This window comes from Pleurodeles waltl, chromosome 5 (genome assembly GCF_031143425.1).
Source record: "Pleurodeles waltl isolate 20211129_DDA chromosome 5, aPleWal1.hap1.20221129, whole genome shotgun sequence".
In the NCBI taxonomy this organism is placed as follows: domain Eukaryota; kingdom Metazoa; phylum Chordata; class Amphibia; order Caudata; family Salamandridae; genus Pleurodeles; species Pleurodeles waltl.
Genome location: NC_090444.1, coordinates 10852599 through 10874050, shown reverse-complemented (window position 1 = coordinate 10874050; position 21452 = coordinate 10852599). Strand labels below are relative to the sequence as shown.

At 47.7% G+C, this 21452-nt stretch overlaps 1 protein-coding gene across 1 annotated transcript in view; it reads right to left on the bottom strand.

Annotated features, from left to right (window-relative positions):
• LOC138296924 (zinc finger protein 11-like) overlaps nucleotides 1-21452 on the bottom strand; it is a 363057-nt gene that overhangs the window by 276777 nt on the left and 64828 nt on the right. The window lies entirely within an intron of this gene.

Below are 21452 nucleotides of genomic sequence, written 5' to 3'. Positions count from 1 at the left end.
GAGGACCTCCGTCTTGTCTGAATTCAGTTTCAGACGGCTGCTTCTCATCCATTCGGCGATGGATTTCATTCCCTCGTGGAGGTTGGTTTTGGCGGTGCGCGGGTCCTTGGTGAGGGAGAGGATGAGCTAGGTGTCGTCTGCATAGGAGAGAATGTTGAGGTTGTGTTGTCGGGCCACTTGTGCGAGGGGGGCCATGTAGATGTTGAACAGCGTCGGGCTGAGGGATGAGCTTTGGGGGACGCCGCAGATGATGTTGGTGGCTTTGGAGCGGAAGTGGGGGAGGCGGACTCTCTGGGTTCTGCTGGAGAGGAATGAGATGATCCAGTCGAGGGCTTTTCCTTGAATTCCGGTTTCGTGGAGGCGTGTTTTCAGGGTGCGGTGGCAGACTGGGTCGAAGGCGGCAGATAGGTCCAGGAGGATGAGGGCTGATGTTTTGCCGTTGTCCATTTGGCATCTGATGTCGTCTGTGGCAGTGAGAAGGGCGGTCTCAGTGCTGTGGTTTCGTCTGAAGCCGGATTGGGAGGGGTCCAGGATGTTGTTGTCTTCGAGGTGGCTGGTTAGTTGTGTGTTGACGATTTTTTCAATCACCTTCGCTGGGAAAGGGAGTAGGGAGATCGGTCGGAAATTCTTGAGGTCGTTGGGGTCTGCTTTTGGCTTTGGGCTTGTCCCTGGCCTGCGCTCCATTGTGGTCAGCCTGAACCGTTGACTTTGCCGTGGTCCAGCACATCAAGCCGCCCTAAGCACTATTGGTTTCTAAGTGCTATTTTACCCTTACTCTTTTAAAACTCATATCTCGACTTGTACTTATTAAATTTATGTCATTTTTTTCTAGTTTTTTTTCAGAATGTAATACTTTGTTTTTCTAAACCTGTGTGGAGTCTTTTTGTGGCATTTACATTGTGTCACAATGTGTGTGTGTGTGCGTGTGTGTGTCTGTGTGCGTGTGTCTGTGTGTGTGTGGTGCATACATTCTTTACACATTGCCTCTTTAGATAACCCTGACATGGTCTGTGCCAAGCTACCAGAGGGTGAGCTCATGTTATCTTTTAGTGTGTTTCAGACTTACCCAGACAAGGATTGTGGTTCCTGATTGTATACAGTGCATAGTCTAACAAACACAAACCCAATTACTAACAAACTGGCTAAAAGGAGCCTCTAGAAGGCTTGCATGCTTATTCAGTCACAGCAAAGGCTTCTATCACTGCACTGGTGTATGGTGTACCAGACTTGAGCATCTGCCAGGCTGTTAACCAAGCATCGCTTCGCAAGTGCCTTGATAGCCTGGTCTGGTGGAGAGGCACATTGCCCAATATGTCTTGCAAAAGTTCCTGGTTTGTGCTATTCGACAGACATACCAATGGGAGAGGTTAATGCCTTGGTATCTATTCACAAAGTGAGGAATCTACTGCTAGAAGTCTCTAAGAGAAGAACAAGTTACTTGAGTTTGGTAACGCATTTTCTAGTAGGGACTATATCTAACCACATATTCCTCACAGACCTACCCTACTCCGAATTCTGTGGAATTAGCTTACACAGTTTATTAATAAAATCCCAATCTAGAGATCTCCACATTGGCATATTCAGATTTCTATGGCTCTGCGTTCAGCGGACAGAGATGAGTGAAAAACTAACAGAGCAGGGTGGTGCCACTGATATTTTGGCCCTGCTTGTCACATTTGTGGCAGAATGGACCCAACGCAGAGCCACACAATGCAACCTACTGATTGGCAAGTGAATTGCTATCAAACGTGTCCGGATCCAGTCTGGCACCTGGGGAAATTCACAAGGGGAGGAATCTGGGATTAGATAGAGTCTCTATGAGTAAAGGTGTTAATGAAGCTAAGCAACTTGTTCTTATGGTCATCACTGACCTTGTTTATTTTTACTCCTCTTACACTTAATTGCTATCACTGAGCATGTTCATTCTTCATCTGCACGTCACTTCTATCACTGAGATTTGGCTGTGTCAAAGTTACTTCACACTGACAATGTTGTCTTCCTGTATACTGGGTGAACAGCTTGCACAAGACAATGTTGCCTCCTCTTTAAGGTGCGAATGATAAAACTCAACAATAAACATGCCTCCATGGCACCCTTCGCCACATCTAGATTTCTGTAATGCACTATTGAGCTATTAACAGTGGAATGGCATGCACCCTCATTAAGTACAATTATACTGATTGTGTTTTATAAAATGTGCAATAAGTAAGCATTAAAAGGCTAGTAAAGGGGAGGGCTGGAAGTCATTGATCTCAGACCCTTTCCTTACTTCCCACTATGAATTCTTGCAGGAATGGGGAGGAGATGTGAAGGAGGGGCTGGCAAGCACTTTCTATCACAACAAAAAATCTGTGTGCGGGGAGATGGGGCTAAGAGTGAAAGAATCACTTCCCAGCCACGTGGTTTTTGCCTGGGATAGGAGGGGCACGGCAAAACCTTCCTCCCTACCTCCATTACAGCCATAAAGCTTAGCACTGTTGATTGAGCAGGGTGGGAGATATGAGGAGTGATCATTGCCCCCAGTCCCGCCCCTGACCAAGCCTAGCAACAGCTAGTCAAGAGGACCTGGAAGCAGGTGGCATCCATTATATGTACATGCTGGAACAGATTATTGCTGTCTCAGCGCATTCCTTGACAATGCCTAGTGACAGACCTTCGATAGAGGACTTGGGAAGGGATAGCATTTATCTTCATTGGATACATGTTTCATTGCATTCACAGTTGCTTCCATCTCCTGGCCATGCCTAGCTACAGATCCCAAGAACAGGGCTTGGGAGAGGTACATGTAGTACTGTACTGAGATTATTGTCTCAGTCCTCCTCAGAACATATCTACCATGTGTTGAAGCTCCAACCTCATTAAACTTTAAGTAAGGTTAACTCACAGGAAAAGGAGCATTCAGTTGTCAGAATGCCTTTCAGAGGCCTACGGGACAAGCAGAGGTTGCTGGGCCCAAATGTTACGGTTGAGGCCTTTTACTTCTTATGTCTGAAGGCCCGGCCTACTATGGGTCCTGAGCAATGTATCCCCTCAGCACTTGATTCTTAGTGGTAGAATGAGTTGGGCAGTTCAAGGCTTCTTGGGAAGAAGGTAGGTGCAAGGTGAACACCGGCTCAAGAGTGAAAATATGCAAATACAATAAATGAATGTTAAGCCAAACACTCAAAAGTATTTTTTACATATGAAGTCAAATACAACACACACAACCAATACACACAGTCGTTCTCCTCCCTAATAATTTCCCTTTAGGAGTAAGTCTGCATCGTCTCCCACCCACTCCTATGTGTGCCTCCCACATTTACGATTAATTTCTATACTTAAGCGTGCAGAGGCTCTGCAGCTGGAAGGGAGAACTCCACACACATAAGCATTGGAAGTGAGGAGTCATAAAACTCTGCAAATAGTTTGTGAATTCAATGTTTTAGTATGTAATCTATTATTACAAAACATACTATAAAGTGCAAATTGTGAATCAGGCTGAAAGTGTTATAGTGCTGTATGAAGTAGGACAAGTTTTTCTTGGGCTCTGCTGCCCAACGATCATTCTTACCCACTTCTGCTGGTGTTGCGATACAGAAGAACCTTGAAGCATGCAACACTCCAGGGTCGAGGTGGACTGGTGTGGATGCCAGAGACTAGCAGTAGGCTCATCGGTGCAGGCAACATGGTTAAAGGTCCACAGCACTTATCTGATGGAGCAACAAGTTCTTCTGATCCTGACGGCAAGTTTTGGGGGGACACGCTTGATTTCCAATGTGCAGGTAGGTACTCTTGGTGCACGGGTGAGTGAGACATGACACCCAGATGGCAGCCGTCACTCTTTGCAGCAGTGAAACAAAGACTATGGCCCATGCTTATCACTGCAGACCCCTCTGGTATACAGGGGATGCTGCCTTTGGTTTGCACAAGGGCAACGGCCCGATCAGTGCAACAGCAGTTCTATTTATGGCAGCCCCTTCTGTCATACAGGGGTTGCCATATTTGTCTGCATGAGGGAGATAGCCTGTTCAGTACAACAGCAGTTCTATTCAAACCAATTTGAAACAGCACGAATGCAGAAGGCCTTTGCAGTCCTCTCACACCTTGTGGCAGGGATCAACTCGCCATAGCTCACCCACTGGACCTTGTTTTCTCCACACGCTCTTCTTCATCTCACAGAGTTTCACTGGTCTTGGCCGGCAGGTAGATGCTGGTACTCTAGGCTCCAAGGTACTTGGGTCTTGAGGTCCATGGGTAATGTTCCCTGACCCAGCCGGGAGACTAGCAGACCTTGGTCTCCAGTCCTAGTCACACATGGCAGAACTCGTGTTGAGCTGCTCTACAACGAGGCACAGCAAAGCCTTGTTGCGTGATGGCTGACAAGTTGGGAGATCCAAGCTCCCCTTTTAATAATGCATTTCCCAGCAAAAATTTGATTTCGGGACTCAGCCTTTGAAGTTCAGTTGGGAAGCTGCATTCTTCGAAGTGCCCACTCCTGTCTTGTCCTTCCACCCAGGAATCAGTTTGTCATAGCAGTAGCTACTCCATCCCTGAACCTCAGAACACAGGCCATGGGAGAGACAAGAAGATCACACCTGAATGTCAGTCTAACTAATGTACGCCTAAAAAAAGGTTACCAATGGGAACCTACTATTTATGAATCTCTTATCAGTCCCATCCCTTTTCTGCGGTGTGCCCAGGGCTCTCTGACTAGTAGCCTCCTTGAGAACCAAACAGCACTCGGAGTGTATAGCAGCGCCTGGTTCTTCCTTCCTCCAGTGTGTGTCCCACTCAGCTATCAGGCATGAAGAAAACTAAAAATCAGTCTGAGGGTTCCTCCACAAGCCTGTTTAAAGACCCAGGGTTTCCAATATGGAAACCACAGGCTTTCATATCTTGTATTACTCACCGCAGGCTTCCATGTACTGTACAAGGACAGGCACACATGCTTCCCAGTGTGCTCATGTGAAACACATGCACACTGTACAGAGCACGGTGCTACGTACCACCAACTTTAGGGCAAGGGTGAATTAAGCACATAGAAGCAGAACTTTAACTGAGTAGGACAGTGAGCCCCATTCTCATGATACACGTAACCAGATTGGGATACACTGCTGATCACTGTCTACTGAAACATGGTATGCTGCCACCACAGTGCTCGTGACACTTACCTCCTGCTTTAGGGAACAGCCTTTCAGCGCACCTACCGGTCTAATAAGACCTCCATCTGTGAGAGAGGCCTATGTCATGGTGCCCACTCATGACCAAAAATCCTCAACAGTGATCCAGATAAATTTGCAGCTAAGCACTCAGGGCAGGGGTACATATCCATAACCATGCGATGGACTTTTCCATCCCAACACTGGTTTCAAAGAGTTAGCCACAACTGTTAAATCTCAGTTTTGTAGATTTAGTCAAATATCAAACTTATCATTACAGAAAGTAAAAATATATTCAATTTAATACAAACATAACAGTTCCCAACCAAGCTGAACATGCAAATAGTGAGCAGAATGCTAAATCCCCAAAGAAAATTCAGGAAAATCTGGTACAAGTATCAAATTGACTAATCCTTTACACTGTTTTAGACAATGCAGCGCACTGATTCAGTGGCACGCCACTACACATAGAAGTGGAACTGAAATGTTACTTGCATAGTAACCAGTCATCCTATTAGTTTACAAACCACCCCAAACTTCCAAAACATTTTCATTGGTCATGAGTCACGTGATTTGTTACAGAAAGAAAATCATCCTCTTAATCCAGTGGTCTGTTCTACACAGCCACAACAATGGACAAAGGCTTAGCTGAATAACCATGCAATGTTTCAAATGCATTCCTTCGACAGAGTCCATATAGAACCTCCTCCGACACGCTGATATCAGTTTTTTCTGTGACTATGGTCCGCGCAACAACACAGAGCCACCAAGAAACTGGCTATGGAACAGTGTGCCAAAAAGATAGATAGATGTCATTTTGAATTACAAATACCAAGTCGTAATGCATGGTGTGAACATGCCAAGCAAGGGATCTTCAGGTAAGATAAAACAGCTTCTAGAATGGAGAGAATGGGTGGGTCAGTAAGGAATCTGCAGCTAGACTATGGCGGTCATTATGAACGCTGGTAGTGGCGGTAACTACTGCGAAGAGGCCGGCGGTGCAGACCACCAGATAATGAAGCATAGGAGAAACAGGCAGCGGCCCATCCACCCACGCCCATCTTGGAAGCACCGCCGACTACGGTGGAGGCCATCCACAGCCCAGTGGAAAGGCCCAATCCAACCACCATATCATGAACACCACATTACCATCAGTTCCAGGGCGGGAGCCACCGCCACTCAAAGCCTGGCGGAAGCAAGACATATAAAGGGAAACACTCACCGGAGGCACACAGAACATGCCAACATGAAGCGAGAGTTGGAAATAATGCCAGTGCTTCTCCTTGCCGTATTCCTCCAGGACCGTGACTGCCGACGAAGACGACAACGACGGTAGGTACCACAGCCTAGCACACAAGGGAGGAAAGCGCAGAATTACACACCCACACACCCCACCCACACCGCAACGAGCACACAACCTCTCCCACCACCCCAAGCCAGACAGACCTAACAAAATGTACTTACCAGCCACAAGCCAACAAATACCTGCACCAATGCACATACCCGTGCACACCACTCCCCCTCAGTAAAACCGCTTCACAATGGCTCAGTATAGCACCAACAGGTCTGCTGGGCACTAAAATTTAATTTTCAAAACATAAAACTATTCAAATAAGGCCATTGGCCAGTCCATGAAATGTCCTGGAAGGACACTCCACTGAGAAGGAGCATCAATGGAACAGCCAGGCACCTTAGGGGCAGGGGGTGGCGCGGACTCAGGTTTGGAAGGGGGTGTCTGGGGCGTAGGCTCTGGAAGCGGAGAGGGTTTTGGCTTGCCCTTGGGAGGAGGAGAAGTGGGCCTGGACTGGGTGGTGGCAGGGGGACCAGGGGAAAATGTGCCTTTTTCTTCTCTGGGGAAAGGGCACGGAGAATGGGTAGGACGGACTGGGGAGGACTTGGATGAGGAAGGAGTGGGTTTCAGGAGGCCTGTGGGTTCAAACAGGTCAACACAGGAGAGGAAAAGCTTTAGAGGAGCAGTTGGAGGGGTCTTGGAGACAAGTTTGGGAGTGGAGGTTGAGGGAGTGGTGGTACGCGGTGTATGTCTGCTGTGCTTGGATGCAGGTGCCTGTACAGTATGCCCATGTTTGCCCATGTTTGGTGGATGTGTGTGGAGTGGATGTCTGGGAATGTTTCTGTGCCCTGGGAGGAGGGGGGTGGACACAGTGGGGGAGGTGGATGTTGCTGTGTCTGCCTTGGAATGTTGGGTGTATGCATGCATGTGGTGGGACGTGTGGTGCTTGTGTTTGCCTGCCTGCTTCTTGGGTGTTGATTTGGGTGCATGGTTGTCTGGATGTGTTCTTGGGATGGGAGAAGGGAGTGGGATGGTGGAAGGGGTAGAGGTGGTGGGAGGGGGGACAGAAAGACCAGGGACACTGGCTGCCGTCAAAGAGGAGGCCAGAGCCTGAAAAGATCTCGGTATGCCAGACATGGCACCGTAAATGCCTTCCAGGAACGCATTGCATTGCTGCATCTCTAATGCCAGCCCCTGGATGGTTGTCTGCCCCACAGAGATGCTTCTCAAGAGTCAATAGCCTCCTCAGTGAGGGCAGCATGGCTAACGGGGGCAGGAGATGAGGTGCATGCCCGCGCCCACCCTCCTGAGTGAGTGGGCACGGGCAACTCGCTGAGGGACTGCTGGGAGGGCAGTGCTGGTATGGGGGTGGTGGCTATACCTGTAGCTGGGGTGGTCACAGAGGTGTCCGCCACCACCAGGGAGCTCCCATCGGAGGAGGTATCCAAGTCTGTGTTGTCCCCTCCAGTCTCTGCCATGGTGCTCCCCTCGCCCTCTGTCCCACTGGTGCCCTCAGTGTCGGTGGACTCTGCCTCCAGCGTCCTGTGGGATGCAGCTCCCTCTGTCACCGGTGCCTCTGCTCCTCCTCGCTGGGTAGCTACTGGGAGGGTGGTGATGGTATGGGGTGGCAGAAGATGTTAGAGAATGGGTGAGCCCAGTAGGGTCTGCCACAACCACGGAGCTGCCATCGGAGGAGGTGTCGGAGTCACTACCTCCAGTGGTAGTTGCCTCTCCTGTGGTACTCCCCTCGCCCTCCAACCCACTGGTCCCCTTGGCGTTGGTAAACTCTGTCTCCTGGGAACAGTGGGCTGCAGCATCCACCCTCTCCCCGTTGCCTCAGCTCCCTCGCCAAATGATGCTAAAGCACACAAGGACACAAGAGCAAGGGGGGGACAAAAGAAGAAAGAAGTATGTAAAATCAACATCAAACATACCTGTTGGCACACATACATCCCCACCCATCGCAGGCACTAACCCCCAGCAGACACAATATTACACATGAATGTGCCCCTGACTGCTAGGCATGACCATCCTGGCCTTCCACTCTGATACACTTTGCAATGGGATACAACGCCAAGACAACAAATCTGCTAATTCATGAGGCTACATCTAAAACAATAGCCCAAAGAGGGGACCCCTTACAGGCCTACATTCCCAGCCATATCTACCTAAGGACACTATCCCACGGACGTAGAGGGTGGCAGGACTGCAGGGACACACCTGTCTATGGTCCTGGCACTACACAGCATGCACCCCATGGCACCTAACTACTCCTCAGGATAGTAGCATCACAGTAGTGTTGGTACTCATCCCCTTGTGGGTGCTGTGCTGCCTTCAAGTGCCCATCCAAATCGGGATAGGCCACAGCAATTATGCGGACCAATAGAGGGGTCAGGGTCCGACGGGCACCTCTTGCACGTTGGGAGGCCATCCCCAGCTGGGCCTCTCCGGTCTTCCGGGCCCAGCGCTACAGGTGCTCCCACCGCTTCCTGCAGTGGGTGCTCAGCTGGTTGTAGACCCCCAGGGTCCGCACTTCCTTGGCGATGGCTTGCCACAATCCTTTCTTCTAATGGGCACTGACCTGCATGGGACACAGAGAGTAAAGAAACAGACGTCAGTGTGGGTGCCCCATACACAAATGTCATGCCAGTTCGACCTAACATGGCCCATGAAAACACACATATTGACAATAGCCAAGACAACTGCCAGACACATTACGGGTAAGCATCCACACAGCCAAACAAAAACGCCTACAGGCATCCAACACATTCTCACACATTCATGGAGGTCAAATAGCATCTTATCTGAGCCTCTGGTCGCCCATACAGCTTCGCTTTCAGGGGTAGGACCTCATCCACCAGCTTCTCCAGCTCCTCCATGGTAAAGGCCAGGGCCAGTTACCCTGTAACACCTGCGATCTGAAGGACCAAACACAGCAGCTCACACAGTGGAGTTCCGTCTCTCTCAAGGTGCAGGAGTCAAGCGGCAAGAACATTGCAAAATGGCAGTTTCTACCACGGCGGTGTGCACCGTCACTGCCGGCGGTGATTGTGATTGGCCCTGCTTCCCCATAGAAGCCAATGTTATCCAATGACGAGGTGCACAGCGTTAAACATCGCCTACCGCCATGACGTCTAACCCCAGCAGAATGAAGTCACTTCCTACACTACACTACCTGTGTCAAGCTGCAGCACGAGCCAAACATTCAGCTCATGCCGCGGCGCGCTCTGCACTCTACGAGGCCCCGAATCGGGCATGGGGCCTCGTTCCTACATAGCGCAATGCTCTCACAGGCAGGTCTAACCCTCCCCCACTCACCTGTTCTTGTCTTCTTCTTTTCTTCCTTTTTTCCTTGTGCCTTCCTTCATGTTTTTGCTTTTTCCCATTTTACCCCTCTCTTCCCAGCATGCTTTAGTTCCCTACTCTATATGGCTCCTAGTCCATTATGTTCTATGTGTTTTTCCCTATTTAAGATGGCGTCCTTGCACTCCCTGTGGGTCGCTTCCTGTTTTTTGGTGTATAAGGGCTGTGCTTCTTTCTCTCCTTGCGCTGCAACACTCTCTGTTTGGATGGTGTCTTCTCTCCTGTTTCCTCGTATTCGATACTGGTTCACGTCCATTCCAGTATTGTTTCCTGTTCTTGTTACTCTTGTATTTACCTTTCTTTTTGTTCCTGTTTCAGGAACTTTTCCTTTCTGGAGGTTTTTTCCCCTGACCTGGGTTTTTTCCCTCTGGCACTACTTCTGAAGTCACGGCCTGCCCTTGGCGTTTCCTTTGTCTGCAGCACTGTGGCTACCAGAAAGAGTCACCCCTACCTGGGCCAAGGCCGAACATTCAGGACCTAGATCCTCACCACTCGTTCTGTGGACTCCAGGTTAAAGCAGCGCATAAGTCGTGACAACCTGTAGGGCAGGGGGCTGCCATTTTGCATCCACCACACCTTCATAGTCTGCCCAGAGTCCTAATCCATTGCTCCATTCCCTCTCCCCTTCGTCGAGTACTAGTATGATCAGTGATCTTCCTCATGGAATCATAGTGGGAAGTGTGTCTATACTGTGATGCACTGAAATATACACACCTCACCAGACATTACCCTGACAAATTACCATGTTCTCTGCGTCTGTGTGAGGGACAATAGTGTTGCATGCACAAGATGAATGTTGGAATATCGTCATTGAAGTGTTTGTCGCAACTCAATATGTCTCTCCTCCACCCCCATTGGTACAGACACATGTGAGGTAGGGCCCCATCTGTTTACAGGCCCCTGGTTGATCTGGCCACCAAGGAGAAACGTCACATCATCATCACTTACCGCCTGAATCGAGCCACAATCCTGGAACTCTGAGCACAAATGAAGCCTGTTCTGATGCCAGCTAATAGGAATCCCCATGTTATCTCTACAACTGTGCAGGTACTATCTGTGCTACATTTTCTGTCCACAGGCTCATTCCAAGTGACAGTGGGCATGGCAGCCGGTATATCTCAGCCAATGTTCAGCCACATCCTGCTTAAATTTCAGGATTTCTTTGTGCAACACCTGGAAAGTTATGTCCAGTTTCCCCAAAGGGCTGATCTCACCTCCATCAAATCTGGATTCTATGATTTTGCTATTATCCCCCATGTGAAAGGTGCCATTGATGGTACCCACATAGCCCTCATACCCCCAAGAGTAAATGAACAGGTGTTCAGAAATCGTAAAAGCTTTCACTCCATGAATGTCCAATTGGTGTGTACTGCTGATCAGTCCATTACTCATATCAATGCAAGGTTCCCAGGACCAGTCCATGGCTACTTTGTCCTGAGAAACAGCAGTGTGCCACACACAATGGGACAACTACAGGGGACAGAGCTTGGCTCATAGGCGAGTGTGTATGACACTGGGTCGGTTACATAGCTGACAGGCAGGCTGTATGCAAGTTGATAGAGTGTGTTTCAACCCTCTTTCGCCCACTTTTCCAAGGGATTCTGGCTACCCAAACATGCAATGGCTCCTGAAACCTGTGAGGAATCCCAGGACAGATGCAGAGATCCATTATAATGAGGAACATGGTCGCACTAGGAGGGTGATAGAGAGGACCATAGGACTCCTGAAGGCAAGATTTTGTTGCCTCCATCTCTCTAGAGGATCCCTGTGCTATGTCCCTCACAAGGCGTGTCAGATAGTAGTGGCCTGTTGCACAACTTGGCTTTGAGGAAAGCTATTCCACTACTGTATGAGGAGGACCCTGTCCAACCACCCCTGCCACCTCAGAGGATGGATGAGAGTGATGGGGAAGAGGAGGGGGAAGACATCAACTCCAGGACCCAGCTAATCCGGCTATACTTCCAGTGACTCTCAGGTACTGTTCTATGATGCCAATGGGTTTATTGCATTGTTTCAGAGTGACTGATGTGCAAAGTGCTGTGGTGTCCCTTACCAGTGATGTGTAACCTTCATGAATGAAGAAGGAGATGTGTGTTAAAGCAATGGAACGTACAGTGTGACATACTTCAAACACTGCAGTCTGTTAGACCCCCTCATGCAATAAATATGGCATTATGATGGAAACAGGCTAATATATTCACATTTACATTTGATTGCTCATATTGATGGAGGACAGATATTTTGAGTGCACAAGTGTATGTATTAAAAGTCAAAACATCCATGAGCGATGGGACAGTGGAAGGGATTGGGCACATGGTGTACTACATACACAGGTACATTTCCACAGCTGTTGGTAGCACAGGGGCATAGTCCATGGGGCCATTAAAATGGCAGTGGCATGTCGACAAGCTAGTTCAGTGGCACACAAGAGAGACAGTTCAGGGCAGAGTCACTCCCTGGTGGTGGGCTTGGTTTTGGCTGGTGTTTCACAGGGATGTCTGGGTCTGCGGCCACATTTGCAAGGGGGAAGCTGAGCTGCAGGGGAAGGGGTGCTGGTGTCCTGTGAGTCCTTTAGCAGTGCCACCAGTCCACTAGCAGCTGCAGATGTGGATGGCAGGGCATTGTCCTGGCTAGTGGAAGGGGCCTGCAGGTAGGTGGAGGACTGAGGCTGGCTGTGGTACTGGCGCTGCAGCACCCCTGCAATGGTGGCACTGGTAGCGTTGAGCTGTTTCCATTGCTCCATGGCCTCCTGATGGTGTGCTACCTGCAGCCTCTGATTCTCCTACAGCGTGGCCAGGATCTGGCCCATCCTGTCCTGGGAATGGTGTTATGCTCCCAGGACCTCAGCAATGGCCTCCTGGGCAGCAGCATCCCTCCTTGGGCCACCGCCCTGACCCACTGCTCCCCTCCCACTGGCCTTAGCCCCCTGTACCTGTGTCCCCTGCACAGGTCTGGCAGTCCCACTTGCACTGGGCCCTTCATCATCCAGCCTAACGGAATTTCTGACCCACTAGCGTAATTTCCGCTTACGCCATCCCTCACTGGGTAGCATATTTTTTCGTGACGCTAGCCATTCCTTAGCGCCATGGTGCGTCATTTTATAAATATGGCGCACGGATGGCATTAGGGAATGGCGTTAAAAAAAAGTATCCACAACTGCGTTAGCACATAAATATGGGCCTAAATGCTGAAGATGTCCCAAGTGTAGCAGAAGATAAAATCACACAGAAGAGGAAAGAATTCCATGGAGGGAGGAACCCCATAGGGATATGGCCAGGAATAGCCAACCTTGGAGGGCAAGGCTACCATTCTTAAAAGAAACACTACCGGAAAGGAGAACGGAACACATAAGGTAAAAGAGGTGGGAAAAGCAAGAATCCATACGCAGATGAATGAAGCCCTGAACCCACACAAGAGCAGGGCAGGAAGTAGAAAATGTAGGTCCATGGTATGTGGTGGGTACCTAAGGTACGTACACTTTATACAAGATCCAAGTATCCCCGCTTGGTGAAGTGTAGGCAGAAGCCAGGTTCTCTAGAGGTAGCTGTGGATAAGCAGCCAAGGATTATCTAGGAGACATGCAAAGCTCATGCAATACCACTGTAGTCACACAGCACTTACACACATGAAAGAAAACACTCAGTTGTACAAAACAAAAGGTACCTTATTTTTGGAACACAATACCACAAAATACTAGAAGGATAACCCACCATTAGGAGGTAAGTAATACACTAAATATATACACTAGTAATCAGAAACAGACATAGAAAATGTTAGAAAAATGTGCAAATAGCAATAACCAATAGTGACCCTAGGGGGAGCACAAACAGAATGTGAACACAGGAGCCCAACCGTGGTAAGTAAAATGTGTAGAGGGGAGCTGGGAGTACAAGAAAACCACAAAGTAAGTAACACAGTACCCCGAGCGACCAGGAATGCAGGAGTAAATCACTGAATTTTCCCCAAACCACCCAAAAGAAGAGAAAGAAGAAAAAGAAGACACCCAGAGAAGACTGCAAGAAAACCAGTGGTGAATTCCTGAAGAAATAAGACCAAGTCCAAGATTCACAGTGGAGTTCAGGAGGAGTTGGAGCTACTACCCATCCAGCTGTACTTGCAGGAGTTGGTCAATGGTGATGAAGAACAGGTCAGCACTGCAGCCCTGGAGCCAGAGGAGAGTTCCTGATGGATGCAGATGATGTCCCACGCTGGAGTGAAGATTGCAGATGGGTGTCTGTGCAGCAATTCCACCAACAAGCCTTGGCAAAGACAAACTTGCAGTTAGTGGAAAAGCGGTGCTGCCAGGTACCAGCAAAGCCCAGGAGGACTAATCCAGAAGGGGGAGTCACAGGTGACCCTCAGACTCGCAGAGAGTCCACAACACTTGGGCACTTGGTGGTTTAGTCTATTGTTCTACATGGCCTGCTGCCGTCCTGATTTATATAGTGCACTCTTCTTTTGTTTGAAAACGGCAGCACCCGGCATCAATGGCAATTTTTTCTGATCAATTATGGAGTGGGCGAGGAGGTACTAATCCCCTGCGTGTATACTTACACCTGAAGACGGAGGACTGGAGGCCTGACTTCAAGAAGCCCCTGGTGCAACTCTGTGATAAATAGGACAGTCTCAGAGTCAGACGGTGAGCATATGTCCCTGTAAGTGCTGTGATGCTGATGCGGCCCTGTTAGTGAAGGGGTCTGGAGGCTTTGGATGGATAACATACAAATAGTACAACGCAATGGGAAGAATATTGTCAACATTGTAAATATAAATGAAGAGACGCTTTGGTTATTTAAAAGTACGAACTGCTGCAAGCATAATGCTTTACAAAACTCATTTTGAAAATGGATATTACAATCGTAAAGAATTAGAAGTAATTGTGCTGACAGCATATGAATGATGTTTAAATGCCGCAATGACTCTCATGTGCGATCAGTTGTGAATTGCCAATCCCAGAGTGCACTATATAAATCAGGACGGCAGCAGGCCATGTTGAACAATAGACTAAACCACCAAGAGGAAGATGTTATGTTGAAATGCGTTGTGTTGTGTGTTACAAAGCTGTCATAACAAAGAAATAAAATTGGATTTTTAAGCCTCCGGGAGTGCAGCTTGTTTTCTTTTGATATATATAAATATATATATTAGTATGTGTGAGCTGGGTTCTGTTTGCAGTACCCCCCCACTTTTTGCCTGGTTTTTAGATGCAACTTCGAGTGAAGTGCACTGGGTTCTTGCTAACCAGTTCTCCAGTTCCAGTGTTTCTCCCCTAAAACAAAACACCTGGTCACTTGATCCCCAAGTGACCAGGCCCTTCAGCCTACTGTAAGCATCTAGTAAATGGTACCCCTGGTGCCTAGGGCATGGGTACTAAAGAGGACTCCTCAGAGCTGCAGCACAACTTGTGCCACTCTGAGGGACCCATCACCAACCTTATGCAGACTGGCGTTGCAGGCTGTGTGACAAGGTGTTCCCAAAATTGAAAACATGACATGGCACACAACCTGTGTACCATGTCCTCTATCACTGCTTGCAAAACATGTAAGTCGCCCCTCTAGCAGGCCTTCCAGCCCTAAGGCAGGGTGCACTATATTACATGTGAGGGCATACATGCATGAGCAGATATGCCCCTGCTATGTCTCTTTAGATTCTTAGACATAGTAAGTGAACAGGGAAGCCATTTTAAATGCACGTGCTGGACAATGGTCATTGCGAGTTCCCCAGCTACATGATGGCTTCTCTGAATCCTGGGATGTTTGATATCAAACATCTCAGAATAATAAACCCTGACTGATTCCAGTGATGGATTTATTAATAAATGCACCCAGAGGGCACCTTAGAGGTGTCCCCTGAAAACCTACCAGCTACTAGCGTGTTGACTGACTGATCCTGACCAGTTCAGCAACCACCAATGCGTTTCTGGGCCTCCACGGTGAGAAACTGTGCTCTCCAGACCCAGACACAAAAGCTTGCTCTGGGCAGAGGTGTTACCTTCTCTTCCAGGCAGGGTGGACATTCCAAGGCGGGGTCTCTCCAAATGGTAGAGATGACCGACCCCCCCATGTCCTGACCCCACTTTTGGCAGCAGCACAGGTGGGAAAATTAATTAAGTTAGGAGGAGTGCCAGCTTCATGCCAGTCTCACCCCTAAGGTGGACGGGCTCAACTGGATACTACTTTTCAAATGCCTCCATCTTGTTTGGAAGGAATTAGGCCACTACGGTTAGGGTTATGCCCACTTCCCAGCTGAAGTGGTCATAGGAAGGGTGTAGACACCCTAAAGGTGGTCAGCCCATTGGCTACCACCTGGCACTCCCTGTCACACCCCTAAATTGAGTATTTAGGTGTCTCCCATGAACCCTAGAAACAGATTGCTGTCGACCTAAGAAGGGCTGGACACCACAGAAGTCTCACCAGCAGATAAGACTGTAGATACCAACTGACTTATCCCCAGCCCTACGGACCTGTCTGCAGCTCTCAAATAACCTGCACCAAAAGATGACTTGTCCTGCATCCCAGTGTCCTCCAAAGCCTTGGGAGGACTGCCTGCCTTCGATAAAGACCAAGAACTCCTGTGGACAGCAGACCCGCCCTACAGAAACCAACTTCAAAGAAGAAGAAGCCTGTCTGAGGAATTGTGAAACCAACTCTGGATCCACCTCTGCACTCAATGCCCAAGGCCCGAGTCCAAGTGCCCCACCAGTCCTACGAAGGTTCCCTAGTGCTTCTGAACAAGAGTCTACAGTGGAATGACCCCAGCCGGACCCCACAGCAACACCTGCTGCCTCAATCTGAGAACTCACCCTTACTGTGACCCCCCCAGTAAGCTGTTTCCAATGCCAAAAGACACCCTTGCGCCCAGAGCCCCTTTGCTCTGGGGAGCTGGCCCATCGGTGTCCTTACAGCCCCTGGCATCTCTACTTACCTGGGCAGCTGTGGGTTGTCCTGGCCCAGCCCCTTGGCAAGAACCTACAGCTTGTTTCTGAAACTGATCTCCCCCTTTGGATAACACTGGGTGCCCGACACTGTGTTGGCACTCTGCACCCGGCCACCCCTGTGCAGCTGAGGGTGTACGTTTGGTGCTGCCTTGTGGCCCCCCCAGTGCTTACCTCAACCCCAGAAGACCAACCTCTGACACCGCTTTTACTTACCTGTGAGCAGCACATCTTCAATCACCCCAGTCTCCTTTGGAGAACATTGGGCACACAACTCAGAATTTAACCTCTGCACCCGACCGCCCCTGTGTCACTGTGGGTGCACACTTGGTGCTGAATTGACACTTGCATGGTGTTGACCTAAAACCCCGAAGACTGGATGTGCAAGTTGTATAGTCACCTGCAAATCTACATTCTTGTTTTCCTCCCACAGGAGGACTGAAAGTATTTTTAATTTTAAAACCGCTTACCTTGTGATGAAGTTCTTTGGTTCAAAGCATATATATAAAAGCAATTGTAATTTTTAGAAATTGGTCTTGGATTTATTCTTTGAGTGTCTGCCTTATATATTGCCCCTGTGAGTGCAACTAATGCTTAACACGATTCCTTGATAAGCCTAACTGCTCGCCCACACGACCACAAATAGAGCACTAGACCTATCTAATTTTGCCTCTGCATTACCACTGGGGATCCCCTGGACTCTGCACAGTGTACTTCATTTTAGTACATTATATAGAGAGCCAGCTCTCTTTCTCTCTCTCTCTCTCTCTGTGTATATATATATATATATATATATATATACCTAATGGCAGTCACCAATAGGTAATTATAGTTAGGACCATTTTTTTCCGTAGACGGATCCTTTTTTGTTTTGTCAATAGCTTTGGCACCCCTTGACAAATCTTTACGAAATTTTCAAAACTTATAATTTGGGTGGTACAGCAGCTTTGTAGAAAGTTGTGGGGTGATCCATCAAGCGGGGCTGCGAAAAAGAGGGGTAGGGGGCCCAAAACACTTCTGTGTCAATGGGATTTTTCACATTTTTCAACACGACTACAGCCTGAACCACTGGATGGAATTACGCCATATTTGGTTGAAAGCTAGATCTTGTTCCAGAACGTGTGCTTTTTGTAATTTGGTGTAAATCTGTTCAGTGGTTTTAGAGATATTTTAAGGGCAAAAAATATAGATTTCTGGGCACGTGGATGCTCCATGGATCGATCTGCAGAGTCATGCGCAGAAGGAAGATTATGATTAGCTGGCTGCAATCTGATAGGAAAGTTGTGTCTGCCATTTTTTTTATCGGTGTACGGTCCCCGGGGCTGAAATATTGTTGTAATTCATATGAAGGGGTCCGGGTAGATGTTCCCTGAACCAAGGGGGATGTTGTAAATGTCCCTGATGAATAAATAATTTGTAAAAAAAAAATGCACAAAAAGTATTTGTTTTAATGGTTTCCTAGATCTGCAGATGCCCCTGTGTAATTTCACAGGTGGATCTGCAGATCTAGGAAACCATTAAAAAACAATACTAGCTCAAACACTCAGGCATCCATACAGACACTCTCATACTGAGTTACATACACTTTCACACCCGCTGTAACAGCCTGACACACACTCTTACATCCAGCCTCAGAGCCAGACACACACTTTCTCACGCTATCTCGCACTCAGTCACACCTTTTAACACCCAGTCTGACATTCTAATACACCCTCTCATACCCAGTCTCACACCCATACATACACTGTCATACCCAGTCTCACACCCAGATACTCTCACACCTATTCTTACACCCAGAGTCTCAGACACACTCTCGCACCCAGAAAGACACTCTCACACCAACTCTCTCACCCAAACCCTCTCTCACTGACACAGACACACACACCCGGACGCTATTGCACGCTCTCTCACTCTGAGACATACACTCTCACACCTATTCTCACACTAAGACACTCTTTCATGCATACTCTCACACCCACCTCTACACTGAGACAGACACTCTGACACCTACTCTCACACAAAGATACACTCACTGTCACAGTGAGACACTTTTGTACCCACTCTCACACCCGTGTTGAAGTAAGCCTCAGCAAGGCCTACTAGTGCAAGGGGTTCACCTTTCTCTGCACAAAGTCCTCAGACCATGTAGGAAGAAGTTGGCACATAAACTGAAATAAAAGACAAAGTTTATTAACCTCATGAGGTGGTACTACAGTTCAAACAGCACCCTTCGGTAATGATTGAAGTAGCACACTGAACTGAGAGAGCATGGTCCTTTTATACCCACGCAGGGGCTAAAAGGAGGTGGTACAATTATAGAAGCAAGACTTGCATACATGTAAGGTCATGTGGAAATGCACAGTCGACAGGTAGGAGGAGCTAACAGTTTTCAAGGACTAACAGCTGCAGACCTTACTGAGCATGTGCGAAAGTGGGAGATGCTAAATATAACTTGTCACTAGGCAGATTTTCAAGAGTAGTTAACAGAAAGGTAGGACAGAGCACATGGTGAGCACATGGCAGCATGTGGCAGAGAAAATGGCTGCCATGAATACAAAATGGATTCCACGACATGTTCACAATAGTTACTAAATACAAGATGTCTTCTGCTAATGCTTAATCTAATCGCTGCTAAACTACAACACCCGGACACTGTTACATTCAGACTAAGGTTTTTACAGACACTCTCACGCCTATACAGACACTTCCACACCCACTCTCACACCCAGACACTCTCACATTCACTCAGACCCAGACAGACACTCTCATACCCCCTCACACCCAGAGAGACACTCACATCCAGACAGACATTCTCACAACCACTCTTACACACAGATAGGTACTCTTGCACGCAGACTGAGATACATACAGAGTCTGCCTTCCAGTGTGACACCCAGGCAGACACTGACACACCCAGTGAGATACTCTCACACATACTGTCACAGCCAGGCATTTTCACACCAAGTTTCACACCCAGAGAGATGCTCTTACGCATACTGTCACATCTGAACAGACATTCTTACACCCAGTCTCTCACCCACAGAGACACTGTCTCACCCACTGTCAAATGAAGACAGACACTCTCACACTCACTGTCACAATCAAGACAGTCTCACACCCACTCTCATATCCAGAGAGAGACTTTCAGACCGAGTCAGATACTCTGATACCCAGTCTCATACCTAGTTACACACTTTCACACGTACCGTTACAACACAAAGACAGTTGTGCAGTCTTGACTGGCTGCAACCTGAAAGAGAAGGTTGCAGCTGCCATTTTGTTGTTTTGGGTAAGGGTCCCAGGGCTAAATTTGTGGCCAGCAACTCATATGAAGGGGTCAGGGTAAAGATTCCCTGACCCCAGGGGTTGATATGAAAGTGCCAGCTTACTTAATATTGGGTTTAAAATGTCTGAAATTGTTTTAGGTTGGGGTTTTCAAGATTTGCGGATGGATCCGCAGATCTGAATGATATTTAAAAAAAAATAAGAATAAAGAATTAAAACATTACATCTATAGTAAAAAGGGTTGGCTCTGAAAAGAGCCTTTGTGTACTTGATAGCTACCTATATAACAGGATGCAGTCTCTCAAGTTCTGCAGGAACACCCTGTTGCCTTTCTCTGTTAGGTTAACTCCATCATTTCTGTATATACTATCTATATCAAACGTTCATTTATTGTGGCATATAGAACCCATGTTATGGTCTCTGAGGAATGCAGAAACAGTTTTATTAACAGGGTTTCTGGATTTGTCTATTTGGGGGCAGAATTCACTTGACCATTTCCACTTCTGCCTTTGGCAAATGTTAGAAAAAAAACAAGGCATTTGGTGCAAAAACTGCCATTCATTTTCCAGAGGTATACTTCATTAGGATTTCCAATCCTACCTCAGTAACTGTGCCCATCTCATTGCCATCACAGTGCACAATCTTGAGGTGTGTATCTTGGCAATCCATAATGCTTTCAACCAGAGGGAGCAATTGATGCCACTTTAACCCTATCTGGACAATCCAAGTAATGTCCAGATTAGATAAACTAAGGTCAGTGTCAATATCACTTTTTCTTGCACTCTCTCTAGCCCAAAACACTTAGCTATGAGCTCAAAGTGTCCCACAATCCACACACTGAACATTCTGGAGGGAAGCTGGAGCACCACTCGGGAGACAGCTGCAGCTGATTGAGATAGTGTTGAAATTAAATGCAGAATTGCAGTTGGAAATACTTGTTAAAATTTGAAACAACAGTTTTTATTGGTTGTTCCAAACATGCTGGTGCATATAGGTAGGTAGTGATATTGTGGGAACAGAAAATAGATGTGGGATTGGCTTTTGAGAAATCAGAAAAGGTGTTGCTGTTTGTGATATGTGTATTATTTAAAAAAAGTCAACCTGGTATTTTTCATTTAAAAGTAAGCATGGTGCTTGCATAAACTGTTATGAACTTGTGACCTACTGCTCCAACAGAATGTTGCAATCTACGTTACCATGGTAGCACAGCTAGAGGAGCATGGGGGGAAGGCTATAAAAAAGACTAGAATGTAACTTGGTAGTTACAGTTTAATTGGGGAAAAAGTGTCAAAAGTATGTTTAGGTTTGGTGACAATACAATTTGTTTATTCAAAGACGAATATATATAGCATTATTTTAGAGTATATACTAAGAATACATTTTGTCCCCCCTCCTGCATGAATACGCGGTTACAACCGCAAAGTTTCACGGGGGTCCGAGC